Source organism: Ranitomeya variabilis, chromosome 3 (genome assembly GCF_051348905.1).
Source record: "Ranitomeya variabilis isolate aRanVar5 chromosome 3, aRanVar5.hap1, whole genome shotgun sequence".
NCBI lineage: Eukaryota > Metazoa > Chordata > Amphibia > Anura > Dendrobatidae > Ranitomeya > Ranitomeya variabilis.
In genome coordinates, this window is record NC_135234.1 from 275,196,012 (window position 1) to 275,209,870 (window position 13,859).

The following is a 13,859-nucleotide window of genomic DNA, read 5'->3' on the forward strand; positions in this document are numbered from 1 at the left end:
ATTGCCACACACACAGCTGGGGAACAGCTGACGTTACTGAACCCCAATAACAGAGGAGGGACTGTTGGGACTGTGCGGACAGCACTTCTGGACGGCAACTAGCGGTGTTGGAGCCCAGGGACAGGATGAGGAGGAGGAGGTGGAGGAGATAGGAGGGATTGCCACACACACAGCTGGGGAACAGCTGACATTACTGAACCCCAATAACAGAGGAGGGACTGTTGGGACTGTGCGGACAGCACTTCTGGACGGCAACTAGCGGTGTTGGAGCCCAGGGACAGGAGGAGGAGGAGGAGGTGGAGGAGATAGGAGGGATTGCCACACACACAGCTGGGGAACAGCTGACGTTACTGAACCCCAATAACAGAGGAGGGACTGTTGGGACTGTGCGGACAGCACTTCTGGACGGCAACTAGCGGTGTTGGAGCCGAGGGAAAGGAGGAGGAGGAGGAGGAGGTGGAGGAGATAGGAGGGATTGCCACACACACAGCTGGGGAACAGCTGACGTTACTGAACCCCAATAACAGAGGAGGGACTGTTGGGAATGTGCGGACAGCACTTCTGGATGGCAACTAGCGGTGTTGGAGCCCAGGGACAGGAGGAGGAGGAGGAGGTGGAGGAGATAGGAGGGATTGCCACACACACAGCTGGGGAACAGCTGACGTTACTGAACCCCAATAACAGAGGAGGGACTGTTGGGACTGTGCGGACAGCACTTCTGGATGGCAACTAGCGGTGTTGGAGCCCAGGGACAGGAGGAGGAGGAGGTGGAGGAGATAGGAGGGATTTCCACACACACAGCTGGGGAACAGCTGACGTTACTGAACCCCAATAACAGAGGAGGGACTGTTGGGACTGTGCGGACAGCGCTTTTGGATGGCAACTAGCGGTGTTGGAGCCCAGGGACAGGAGGAGGAGAAGGAGGTGGAGGAGATAGGAGGGATTGCCACACACACAGCTGGGGAACAGCTGACGTTACTGAACCCCAATAACAGAGGAGGGACTGTTGGGACTGTGCGGACAGCACTTCTGGATGGCAACTAGCGGTGTTGGAGCCCAGGGACAGGAGGAGGAGGAGGAGGAGGTGGAGGAGATAGGAGGGATTGCCACACACACAGCTGGGGAACAGCTGACGTTACTGAACCCCAATAACAGAGGAGGGACTGTTGGGACTGTGCGGACAGCACTTCTGGATGGCAACTAGCAGTGTTGGAGCCCAGGGACAGGAGGAGAAGGAGGAGATAGGAGGGATTGCCACACACACAGCTGGGGAACAGCTGACGTTACTGAACCCCAATAACAGAGGAGGGACTGTTGGGACTGTGCGGACAGCACTTCTGGACGGCAACTAGCGGTGTTGGAGCCCAGGGACAGGAGGAGGAGGAGGAGGTGGAGGAGATAGGAGGGATTGCAACACACACAGCTGGGGAACAGCTGACGTTACTGAACCCCAATAACAGAGGAGGGACTGTTGGGACTGTGCGGACAGCACTTCTGGACGGCAACTAGCGGTGTTGGAGCCCAGGGACAGGAGGAGGAGGAGGTGGAGGAGATAGGACGGATTGCCACACACACAGCTGGGGAACAGCTGACGTTACTGAACCCCAATAACAGAGGAGGGACTGTTGTGACTGTGCGGACAGCGCTTTTGGACGGCAACTAGCTGTGTTGGAGCCCAGGGACAGGAGGAGGAGAAGGAGGTGGAGGAGATAGGAGGGATTGCCACACACACAGCTGGGGAACAGCTGACGTTACTGAACCCCAATAACAGAGGAGGGACTGTTGGGACTGTGCGGACAGCACTTCTGGATGGCAACTAGCGGTGTTGGAGCCCAGGGACAGGAGGAGGAGGAGGAGGTGGAGGAGATAGGAGGGATTGCCACACACACAGCTGGGGAACAGCTGACGTTACTGAACCCCAATAACAGAGGAGGGACTGTTGGGACTGTGCGGACAGTACTTCTGGACGGCAACTAGCAGTGTTGGAGCCCAGGGACAGGAGGAGGAGGAGGTGGAGGAGATAGGAGGGATTGCCACACACACAGCTGGGGAACAGCTGACGTTACTGAACCCCAATAACAGAGGAGGGACTGTTGGGACTGTGCGGACAGCACTTCTGGACGGCAACTAGCGGTGTTGGAGCCCAGGGACAGCAGGAAAAGCAGAGGAACACAATGTAGGCCGAAGCCTGATTGGAGAAAGTCGAAAGGGAACCTTTAACCCCCCCCAAGGCGTTTGTAGCTGAAAGAGCCAGCTTGTGCAGCACAAAAGATGCAAAAGGAAAAGGTGGCTCTTTTCATTATGCTCCTTGCAAACACAGAACTAAACACTTATAAAATGTGTCCCCTGAAACCGTGAGATCGTCCCGGAGGTGGGACTTTCCTTCGTAATATGACGCAGCACAGCCGTCATTCTTACCCCCCCGGCGCCGTGCCACGGCTCCTCAGCGTTGTTTGATTCCGTCCCGGAGCCTGCGCTGTTATGTTATCCCTTGGCCAGGCACACTTAGCGCTGCCCATCTTCTGACATCATTTGGTGTCAGGCTGGCTGCGCCTGTGCGGCCGCGCTGGCCGAGAGCCCGCCTCGCAGTGTCTTCTGATTTTATCCCACTGGGGGCTTGGGATCCATGGCCATGCGCAGTGCATATCCTCGCCTCTCACTCCCCTCCCTACGGCTTCTTAAGACTGTGCGGTGTCACGGCCGTGGCATGCTATTAGGGACCAGCTGACACCGAACAGTCTGAAGAAGCCATAGGGAGATGAGTGAGAGGTGGAGGTTCAGATATGCACTGCGCATGTCCATGGATCCCAGGCCCCCAGTGGGATTAAATCAGAAGACACTGCGAGGCGGGCTCTCGGCCAGCGCGGCCGCACAGGCGCAGCCATCCTGACACCAAATGATGCCAGAAGACGGGCAGCGCTAAGTGTGCCTGGCCACGGGATAACATAACAGCGCAGGCTCCGGGACGGAATCAAACAACGCTGAGGAGCCGGGGCACGGCGCCAAGGGGGTAGGAATGACAGCTGTGCTGCGTCATATTACGAAGGAAAGTCCCACCTCCGGGACGGTTTTACGGTATCAGTGGACACATTTTATAAGTGTTAAGTTCTGCGTGTGCAAGGAGCTAAACAAAAATAGCTACCTTTTCCTTGTGCAGCATTACTGCTGCACAAGGTGGCTCTTTCAGTAACAAACGCCTTGGGGGGGGGGACAGGTTCCCTTACATTTCAGTTGTTGTGTCAGCGTGGCGGTCGCAGGACACATTGCCGGCTACACAGCTGGGGATCAGCTGACGTTACTGAAACCCAATAACACTGGGTCGTATGTTTTGACTGTGCAGACGGCACTTCTGAGCCTCAACTGGCGGTGTTGGAGCCCAGGAATTTAAGTTCAGGTGGTAGAAAGATGAACACAACAGGAGACCTGGATAACGTAGACAGTGACCTAATTATTTAATCAGGAAGAGGAGTGGCAAATTCCTGCGAGATCCAGGCCTTGTTCATTTTCAGGAAAGTAAGCCGGTCAACGTTATCGGAGGATAGTCGCATGCGACGGTCAGTTAGTACACCACCTGCAGCACTAAAGACACGTTCCGATAATACACTAGCCGCAGGGCAAGCCAGCACCTCCAATGCATACTGGCTTAGCTCTGGCCATGTATCCAGCTTTGAGACCCAAAACTTGAAAGGGGAAGAGCCGTCTGGGAGTACAGGAAGAGGGCAAGACATGTAGTCTGTCACCATCTGACGGAACCGTTGCCTCCTGCTGACTGGAGCCGTCTGTGATGGTGTAGACTTTTGTGGCGGGCACAGAAAACTGTGCCACAGTTCGGCCATACTGGTCTTGCCTTGGGCAGAGGCACTGCTTCTGCTCCCTCTTTGTGCAGAGCCTCCACCACTGCCTGGACGCACTGAGCTGCTTTGTAATGCACTAGCAGCACTTCTCTCAGTTGGAATGGAGAAGATGATGGAATTCACCAGTGTGTCTTGGTACTCCCGCATTTTTCGCTCCCGGTTCAACGGTGTGATGAGGCTTTCTACGTTGTCCCGGTAGCGAGGATCGAGGAGGGTGAACACCCAATAATCAGACATGTTGAGAATGTGGGCGATGCGGCGGTCGTTTCTCAGGCACTGCAGCATATAATCCACCATGTGCTGCAGACTGCCAACTGCCCAAGAAACGCTGTCCCCTGCTGGAGGCGTGATCTCTGCCCGCTCATCATCACCCCACCCTCGCTGTACACACTGAGTACTGGACAATTGTGTAACTCCCTCCTCTGGACGGATGTCTTCCTCCTCCATTGACTCCTCCTCATCCTCCTCACAAACTGTCCCCTGCCTACGCGTTTGTGAGGAACCACGTGGCGCTGACTGTCCAGAAGATGATGGAAATGGTGAATCCTCATCCTCCACCTCTTCCACAACATCATCCCTTAGCGCTTGCAGTGATTTTTCAAGCAGGCAGATAAGGGGGACAGTCATGCTGACTAGTGCATCATCTGCACTCGCCATCCGCGTGGAATAATCGAAGGGACGCAAAACCTGGCAGACGTCCTTCATAGTGGCCCACTCTGTGGTTGTGAAGTCTGCACGGCGCGGAGTGCGACTTCTTTGCGCCTGATGCAGCTGGTACTCCATTACAGCTTGCTGCTGCTCACACAACCGCTCCAACATATGTAACGTGGAATTCCACCTGGTAGGTAGGTCACATATGATGCGATGTTCCGGCAGGTGGTGTCGGCGCTGCAGAGCCGCAATGCGCACTTTTGCGGTGCTGGAACGCCGCAAGTGAGCACACTCTAGGCGGACCTTGTGCAGCAGTGCATCAAGATCCGGATAGTCCCTCAAAAAACTCTGCACGACCAAATTGAGCACATGTGCCAGACATGGGATGTGAGTGAGGTTGCCGAGGCCCAGAGCTGCCACCAGATTTCGGCCATTATCACACACTACCATGCCTGGCTGGAGATTCGCTGGCTCAAACCACACATCGCTCTCCTGCTTGATGGCATTCCAGAGCTCCTGCGCTGTGTGGCTTCGATTCCCCAAAGAAATTAATTTCAAGACGGCCTGTTGATGTTTGGCCATGGCTGTGCTCATGTCGGTCGTAACAGGTAAACGTTCATCACGGGTCCATGTGGAGGTGGACTGTGACGGCTCCTGCAGCGATGATTCTGAGGAACTGGTGTAAGAGGAGGAGTCAATGCGTACAGAATGGATTCCTGCAATCCTTGGAGTGGGCAGGACACGTCCTGCGCCACTCGCACGGTCTGTACCCGGCTCAACGACATTAACCCAATGGGCAGTGAGGGAAAGGTATCGCCCCTGTCCATGTTGACTGGTCCACGCATCGGTGGTGAGGTGGACCTTGCTACTGACGGCATTCAGTAGCGCGTGTTTTATGTGTCCCTCCACATGCTTGTGCAGGGCAGGGACAGCTTGCCTGCAGAAGTAAAAGCGGCTGGGCACATTGTACTGTGGGACTGCCAGTGACATCAAGTCACGGAAGCTGTCAGTCTCCACCAGCCGGAATGACAGCATTTCCAGTGACAGAAGTTTGGCAATGCCTGCAGTCAGAGCCTGTGCTCGTGGGTGGTTTGACGAGAAAGGCCGCCTTTTCTCCCATGCCTGTACTACCGATGGCTGTAGACTGGGCTGGGAGTGTGTGGATGACTGGGAAAGTGGTGCTGCGGGTGGAATTACAGCGGGTCTCTGGACAACAAGGCCAGAGGTTCTTCCACGGCGATCCTGGGAGGAAGCCGAACCAGCTGCGTGTGAGCTGGAGGAAGAGGCAACACGAGCTGAAGGGGTGGTAGCTGCCGCTGTTGGTTGGCCTAGCTCTTCAGTGTGTTTTTCTAACTCCGCCGCGTGCCTGGTGCGCACATGTTTCCACATGTTGGAGGTATTGAGGTTGCTGACATTTCGACCTCTTTTGACTTTGTGATGACACACCTTGCATTTGACATAGCAAATGTCATCTGCAACTGTGTCAAAAAAGGACCAGGCACTGCAAGTCTTGGGAGCGCCATTTTTGGCTTTTGGAAGAGACATGCTCCTAACGGGTGCCAAAGCGGAGGCTGCAGGATCCGCAGTCTTCCCCCTCCCTCTCCCTCTTTGGGCCGTACGGGGAATCTCTTCCTCAGAGCTGCTCCCACCACCTTCCTGTCCCTCACGCCAAGATGGGTCAAGGACCTCATCATCTACACTACCCTCTGCCCCCAACTGCTCCTCCTGGGTAGTCTCAGCAGCAGAGCACGCACCAGTAAGTGGCACCTGAGTGTCATCATCAGCTGATGCGGCCTGCGATGTGGTGACCGGAGGCACTGGCCCACCCGCCTCTTCAGAGGAAGAGAGAAAAAGCTGTTGGGCATCACTGCACCCTGCCTCTTCTTCCATTTCTCCAATACTGCTTGGCTGGCCCCCTGTTTCCAAGCCAAGAGATTCAGAGAACAGAAGTAGAGACGGCTCCTGTCCTGGGCTCTCTGTCTGCCTGGGCAATTTGGCAGGTGGTGAAGAGACAGATGGCTGCTCTCCAGTGCTCTGTGTCTGAAAGGATGTGGCACTAATTGAATTTGATGCATTAGCTGCCATCCATCCGACAACGGCTTCAATTTGGTCTTCACGCAGCAGCGGTGTACGGCGCTCTGCAACAAAGCTGCGCATGAATGACTGTTCCCTGGTGAAAGTTGGTGCTGATGAGTCACCGGTGCCCGCAGCAGGCACAGAATCCCCACGTCCCCTCCCTGCTCCGCGCCCACGCCCACGTGCCTTACTCACTGCCGTCTTCATCTTGGTTGACTGATAAAGATAAGCAGAAAAGTACTAACGGCTTTGTGTGCTTATTCCTGAACAACTCCTAACAGGTATAAGAAACACTAATTTTCTAAAGTGTGGACTAGACTTTAATATGAGCTAATGTGGCCTACACAAATGTAAAGTGGTGTCACTGGTGTGTTTGGTGAACTTTATTATTTATTTTTTGGGGGCTGAACTGACAACAGAGAGAGCTGCAGTCACACGGAGACCGTGCAGACAGCCGTAAACGGCGCTGCAAGGCCCAAAAACCCTCCTCTACGTTATCCTATGTAGTGTTTTTCCACAAGTTAGCTGGAGACGGGTGGAAAGACACTAATAGGAATTTTTTGAAAAAATGTGCAGCAGCCTGCACTACTTAAAACAAAAGGAAAATTGATTTTGCGGTATGACGCAGTGAAGAACCCTGAGCTGGAGACAACCAGGCTATGGCTGCTCACAGACTACAGGGTGAGCTGCAGTCACACGGAGACCGTGCAGACAGCCGTAAACGGCGCTGCAATGCCCAAAAACCCTCCTCTACGTTATCCTATGTAGTGTTTTTCCACAAATTAGCTGGAGACGGGTGGAAAGACACTAATAGGAATTTTTTGAAAAAATGTGCAGCAGCCTGCACTACTTAAAAGAAAAGGAAAATTGATTTTACGGTATGACGCAGTGAAGAACCCTGAGCTGGAGACAACCAGGCTATGGCTGCTCACAGACTACAGGGCGAGCTGCAGTCACACGGAGACCGTGCAGACAGCCGTAAACGGCGCTGCAAGGCCCAAAAACCCTCCTCTACGTTATCCTATGTAGTGTTTTTCCACAAATTAGCTGGAGACGGGTGGAAAGACACTAATAGGATTTTTTTGAAAAAATTAGCAGCAGACTACACTACTTGGAAAAAAAAAAAAAAAAACAGTATGAGGCAATGAACCACCCTCCCTGAACTGAATACAACCAGCTATGGATGGCCTATGTGGCTGCACTCAGACTAGAGAGTGGGCTGCACTCACACACACACACACACAGACCTTGCAGATCGCTGTGAAAACAGCGCTGCAAGGCAAAAGCAAGGTGATTAGTAGGTGAACACAGCGGTTGCTAAATTAGCCTTGGAAAAGCACAAAGAAGCAAATCACTATCTCTAAACTGGCCCTCAGTCAGCAAACAGCGTCCTGTCACTAACTGAATTCACAGCAGAGTGAGCGCAAAATGGCGCCAGCGACTTTTAAACTGCATCATGACATCATTTCAGCAGCCAATCACAGCCTTGCCAGTAGTTTCAGGCCCTCCATGCTGAACAGGATGTGCCCACACTTGGAATCAGTCTCATTGGCTGATTTCGTACAAAGTTGTGCAGTTTGAATCCTGGGAACTTCCGATTCCGGTATCCGATACGCGGCAAGTATCGGATCTCGGTATCGGAATTCCGATACCGCTAAGTATCGGCCGATACCCGATACTTGCGGTATCGGAATGCTCAACACTAATCACCACACATAATCCCACCCCCCACCACATTACCGCACATAATCCCGCTCCCAACACATCACCACACATAATCCCACCCCCCACCACATCACCACACATAATCCCGCCCCCCACCACATTACCACACATAATCCCGCCCCCCACATTACTACACATAATCCCGCCCCCACCACATTGCCACAGATAATCCCGCCCACCCAACACATTGCCACATAATCCCCCCCACCACATTACAACACATAATCCCGCCACCCCACCACATCACCACACATAATCCCGCCCCCAAATTACCACACATAATCTCGCCACCCCAACACATCATCACACATAATCCCGCCCCCCACCACATCACCACACATAATACCGCCCCCCACCATATCACCACACATAATCCCGCCCCCCACCACATCACCACACATAATCCCACGGTCCCACCACATTACCACAGATAATCCCGCCCCCACCACATTGCCACACATAATCCCACCCCCCTATCACATTACCACACATAATCCCGCCCCCCAACACATCACCACACATAATCCCACCCCCCACATTACCACACATAATCCCACCCGCCACATTACCACACATAATCCTGCCCCCCACATCACCACACATAATCCCACCCCCTACCACTAGTGTTGAGCATTCCGATACCGCAAGTATCGGGTATCGGCCGATACTTGCGGTATCGGAATTCCGATACCGAGATCCGATACTTTTGTGGTATCGGGAATCGGTATCGGATCCATATTACTGTGTAAAATAAAGAATTAAAATAAAAAATATTGATATACTCACCTCTCCGGAGGCCCCTGGACATCACCGCTGGTAACCGGAGCCTTCTTTGCTTAAAATGAGCGCGTTTAGGGCTTTCCATGACGTCACGGCTTCTGATTGGTCGCGTGCCGCTCATGTGACCGCCACGCGACCAATCACAAGCCGTGATTCATTCTAGGAATTTAGGACCTGAGAATGACGTCGCGGCTTGTGATTGGTCGCGTGGCGGTCACATGAGCGGCACGCGACCAGTCATGGAAGGCCATAAACGCGCTCATTTTAAGCAAAGAAGGCTGCCGGTTACCAGCGGTGATGTCCAGGGGCCTCCGGAGAGGTGAGTATATCAATATTTTTTATTTTAATTCTTTATTTTACACAGTAATATGGATCCCAGGGCCTGAAGGAGAGTTTCCTCTCCTTCAGACCCTGGGAACCATCAGGATACCTTCCGATACTTGGTGTCCCATTGACTTGTATTGGTATCGGGTATCGGTATCGGCGATATCCGATACTTTTCGGGTATCGGCCGATACTATCCGATACCGATACTTTCAAGTATCGGACGGTATCGCTCAACACTACCTACCACATTACCACACATAATGCCGCCCCCACACATAATCCCACCCCCGCCACATCACCACACATAATCCCGCCCCCCCACCACATCACCACACATAATCCCGCCCCCCCACATTACCAGAGATAATCCCGCCCCCCACCACATTACCACACATAATCCCGCCCCCCACCACATTACCACACATAATCCTGCCCGCCCACCACATCACCACACATAATCCCGCCCCCCAACACATTACCACACATAATCCCGCCCCCCCAACACATCACCACACATAATCCCACCCCCCCACCACATAACCACACATAATCCTGCCCCCCACCAAATTACCACAGATAATCCCACCGCCCCACATCACCACACATAATCCCACCCCCCACCACATTACCACACATAATGCCGCCCCCACATTACCACACATAATCCCGCCCCCCACCACATCACCACACATAATCCTGCCCCCACCACATCACCACACATAATCCCGCCCCCCCACCATATTACCATACATAATCCCGCCCCCACCATATTACTACACATAATCCTGCCCCCCACCACATTACCAGAGATAATTCCGCCCCCCACCACATTACCACACATAATCCCGCCCGCCCACCACATCACCACACACAATCCCGCCCCCAACACATTACCACACATAATCCCGCCCCTCACCACATTACTACACATAATCCCGCCCCCCACCACATTACCACACATAATCCCGCCCCCCCACCACATTACCACAGATATTCCCGCCCCCCACCACATTATCACACATAATCTCGCCGCCCCACCACATCACCACACATAATCTCACCCCCACCACATAACCACACATAATCCCACCCCGCACCACAACACCACACATAATCTCACCCCCCCACATCACCACACATAATCCCGCCCCCCCACCACATTACCACACATAATCCCGCCCCCCACCACATCACCACACATAATCCCGCCCCCCTCACCACATTACCACAAAAAATCCCACCCCCCCACCACATTACCACACATAATCCTGCCCCCCACCATATTACCACAGATAATCTGGCCTCCACCACATTACTACACATAATTCCCCCCCACCACATCACCACACATAATCCTGCCCCCCCACATTACCACAGATAATTCCGCCCCCACATTACCACACATAATCCCGCCACCCCACCACATTACTACACATAATCCCGCCCCACACATTACCATACGAGGCTCCAGCCCCACACATTACCACACGAGGCTCCATCCCCACACATTACCACACGAGGCTCCGTCCCCACACATTACCACACGAGGCTCCGTCCCCACACATTACCACATGAGGCTCCGTCCCCACACATTACCACAAGAGGCTCCGTCCCCACACATTACCACATGAGGCTCCATCCCCCCACATTACCACACGAGGCTCTGTCCCCCCACATTACCACACGAGGCTCCGTCCTCACACATTACCACAAGAGACTGCGTCCCCACACATAACCACATGAGGCTCTGTCCCCACACATTACCATATGAGGCTCCGTCCTCACACATTACCACTTGAGGCTCCGTCCCCACACATTTCCACACGAGGCTCTGTCCCCATAAATTACCACACAAAGCTCCGTCCTCACACATTACCACACCAGGCTGCGTCCCCCCACATTACCACATGAGGCTCTGTCCCCACACATTACCATACGAGGCTCCGTCCCCACACATTACCACTTGAGGCTCCGTCCCCACACATTACCACACGAGGCTCTGTCCCCACACATTTCCACACGAGGCTCTGTCCCCATAAATTACCACACAAAACTCCATCCTCACACATTACCACACGAGGCTGCGTCCCCACACATTACCACACGAGGCTCTGTCCCCACACATTACCACACGAGGCTCCATCCCCACACATTACCACACGAGGCTCCGTCCCCACACATTACCACATGAGGCTCCGTCCCCACACATTACCACACGAGGCTCTGTCCTCACACATTACCACACGAGGCTCCATCCTCACACATTATCACACGAGGCTCTGTCCCCACACATTACCACATGAGGCTCCGTCCTCACACATTACCACACGAGGCTGCGTCCCCACACATTACCACACGAGGCTCCGTCCCCACACATTACCACACAAGGCTCTGTCCCCACACATTACCACACGAATCCAGTTTGCTTTTGATTTTACACTGTGAATAAAATGTATTAGTATTATTCTGATTTTTAATTATTAACTTCATTTTAAGTTAATTTACCACTTGCGTAAGCGCTATTGAATATTGTCATTATTTACTTTAGTTTAATCACTAGCAGCGTTAATTAGATAGCAATGAGCATGCCGAGCGTTAGCTGGCTGGAAACAGCTAGTGTGTTGATAAAGTCGAATCAGGGCTTACTATTTATTAAAGGGATATTTGTTTTCTAATGCCAACTTTTTGTTTGACATATAATGCATTGAAAACCTTTTATTTTTTTAGGGAAGGAGATAAAAAAATAACTATTCCACAATAGTGTTTTGTTTTTACAGTGTTCGTTGTGGGGTATAAATGAGATGTTGACTTTATTGTGTAGGATCAAAATTGTGATTTCTAATTTTTTATGTTTTACTATTTTTGAACAATACACTGTATTCCAAATTATTATGCAAATAATATTTCCTCATATTTTCTCTAAATTACCTATCTGAATTGCAGTCATTGTTATTTTCCAGTCATCTACTATTCTAGTATAATTGCAATGTTTTGGAACAAACTGCCTATGAAAACAGTATCTTTTTAAAAAAAATAAACACTCAAAATGCATGTTCCAAATTATTATGCACAGCAGAGTTTTCAACCTTTTTTATTTTATTTTGAACAAAAAAATGGTCAATTGTGAAGTTATAGCATTATCAGCTTATTACAAAATGAAATCAAACAGTTTTCAAGTGAAAACTTTATTCTAGGTGATGTTACATTTGTACATAGGACCCCTTGTTCGAAAGAAGCTTCTGAACACTCTCGTCCATTGAATTTGTCAGTTTTTGGATGGTTTCTGCTTCAATTGTTTTGCATGTGGACAGAATCCCCTCCCAGAGCTGTTGCTTAGACGTGAACTGCCTCCCGCCATCATAGACACTCCTTTTGATGATGCTCCAGAGGTTCTCAATGGGGTTGAGGTCAGGGGAAGATGGTGGCCACACCATAAGTTTGTCCTCTTTTATGCCCATAGCAGCCAGAGATGCAGATGTGTTTTTTGCAGCATGAGATGGTGCATTATTATGCATGAAAATGATCTTGCTGCGGAAAGCACGGTTCTTCCTCTTGAACCATGGCAGGAAGTCTTTTTAGAAACTCCACATAGATTATGGAGTTCATCTTTACCCCTTCAGGCATCATAAAGGGGCCGACAATCTCACTCCCCATGATTCCAGACCAAAACATTACTCCACCTCCTCCTTGTTGGCGCCTTAGCCGTGTTTTCATGGGGTGTCCATCAACCAGCCATCCTCCACTCCATCCATCTGGACCATCGAGCGTTGCACGGCACTCATCGGTGAACAAAACAGTTTGGAAGTCAGTTTTCATGTATCGTTTGGCCCACTGGAGCTGTTTCTGCTTGTGTGCAGTGGATAGAGGTGGTCGACAGGATGGCTTACGCACCTCTGAAGGACCCTGCATCTTGTTGTTCTGGGGATGTTGGAGGCACCAGCAGCTTCAAAAACTTGTCTGCTGCTATGACAAGGCATTTCTGCAGCTGCTCTTTTAACCTTATGCAATTGCCTGTTGGAAAGGGTCCTCAATTTTTCCTTATCAGCACGCACACATGTGTGCTGGGAATCAGCTACATACTTCTTGATTGTGCGATGATCACGATGAAGTGTCTTGGCAATGTTGATTGTAGTCATGCCTTGACCTAAATACTCCACAATTTGTTGCTTCTTGGCTTTATTTATTTAGGTTATCTATTTTTACCCCAATTTTGTTATTTATCATTCACTCCTCCTTTGTGCACTGTTGCATTTATCACTTAGTATGAATTTTGGTGCAATTTTATTTTTATCACTATTGATTGTTATCATTTACTTTTGATCATATATTGAGTATTAATTCACTAACTTATTATAAATTATTTATAATTTTTTGCACAATCACTTTTTATGCTATTATAATAGTACACATAGATATTCCTTTGACGCCGGTGGTATTTTGGTCAAA